Below are 1,861 nucleotides of genomic sequence, written 5' to 3'. Positions count from 1 at the left end.
GGAGGCCACTCCTGATTAAGGGGAAGTGTATGAAAGAGAAGCCAAACCATGGGACGCCCTCTCCACTCTACCAGAAGAAGGAAGGAGATGTAACCATGGATACCGACAGACGCTTTGTGAAAGCAAAATAGAGCAACAGGCTATTAAAAAAAACATTTAAATATGAATTAAAATGAGTTAAATTAAAAATAAACTTCAATAAGTCAGATAAGAGATACAGTGCAGTGTAATCAAAGTAATTAACTTGTTCATATTTTCTAGACACAGTTCACACATTTACAGATGAACTTCATTCATTACTCTGGGCAATCTTCCCCCATCCTGCTTTGCAGCATTCCTCTTTTTAGTGAAGAGACTCATTTTTAATTCGTAGATTGATTAACTGCTTTGTTTTTTCTTCTGTCCCTGTGAACACAGAATTATATATGTTTTTTTAAAAATCATGAGAATGGGATGAGGAATTTTTTAGACAGTTTTAAATATTTAAGCATATGGACGTGGAGGTTTTCATCTTCTGACACCAAACATTCTGTGAGTTTGTTTGAGACTGTAAAGTCAGTGTGAGGAAAACAGATGTGTGTGTTTGATCTAAAATATTTTACAAAGTAGAAAGACGGAACTCTTACATTTGTACATTGTTTCCTCCATTGTGATGTTGCGCTTCCTGCTGGGCTCATCAGAAGCCTGCACTGATGCACACTCGCTATTTAAAGGCTGAGCAGTCCACTCGCACTCAGCGATAATTGGTTTGGGACGGCCATTAATATGGCGGCGCTCCACGTGACCGCGCAAACGGAGGGGGAGTGAATAGGGCGAGGGGATAGGGGCCGGTTTGGGACTGGGCCAAAGTAAAACTAAAGTGCCAACAGGAAGGAAGGGGCGGTGACAAACAGCTGCTCTCACATCAGTCGAGTCAAGGCTATTCAAGAGAAGGCTGAGACACGGGGTCAAACATGGGGGGATTGCACATGCGCAGTAAAATCTGGTCTGCACTTCCTCAAAGGCTCAGTAGATGGCGTGAGCCGCCGTCCAAAAGGCCAAGCAGACCGCACCAAGCGCACTCTTTGATCACCTGAGCGGATCCTGCGCTTTTTATCTAGCACCCCTACTGTCACCCTCCAGCATCGCAGCTCAAGTTACACTGCGCATGTGCAATCCCCCCATGTTTGACCCCGTGTCTCAGCCTTCTCTTGAATAGCCTTGAGTTGAGTAGGATAAAGCTGCAGTACTGGAGGCTGCAGTTTCAGGACCGCAGTTTTAGGACCCTTCAATTTTCATCACAGCGCCACCCGCGGTTAGAAGGACTAGAGGGGACGAGATGAGAAAAAGTAAGTGTCTACGGTTAGAAGGAGTAACGTTAAAGAGGACAAGACGACAGAACGTGAGTACAGTTTTAATTGTTTAAGGTTAAAAGTTGTCTACTTTGTCTTTGAATGGATCTGTGAGTTACCATGGGCTGGCTTCATTATGCACTAATGATGAGTTTACCCTTCGTAAAGTCTGCTGAGTATGACACTTTTATGATAGTTTGCTGCAACGACGTTAGCTTGTTAGCATGCTGGCTTACACGGATGCCACAACGTTACATGCTAACACGTGTTTTTGGGGGGAAAATAAAAAAATCCTCTATAGCCAGTGGGTCTGTTCTGTTACTCAGAGAAACATCACAAGTTGGTTTAGTTATAAAGGTTTTTGCAGACACATCTTATTAACTCCATACTGACAGTGTTTTACCAGGATATACTTTGACTGAGCATGTTTTCACAACACTGTAGCGCCCCTCGGTACAGAAGCTACTACAATCTGCTGGTTTGTGAAATAGATGTAAAGGGTTGATTCTGGATTTGACTAACTATGTTGT

Source organism: Epinephelus lanceolatus, chromosome 17 (assembly GCF_041903045.1).
Source record: "Epinephelus lanceolatus isolate andai-2023 chromosome 17, ASM4190304v1, whole genome shotgun sequence".
NCBI classification, from domain to species: domain Eukaryota; kingdom Metazoa; phylum Chordata; class Actinopteri; order Perciformes; family Serranidae; genus Epinephelus; species Epinephelus lanceolatus.
Note: the sequence above shows the minus strand (reverse complement) of the source record.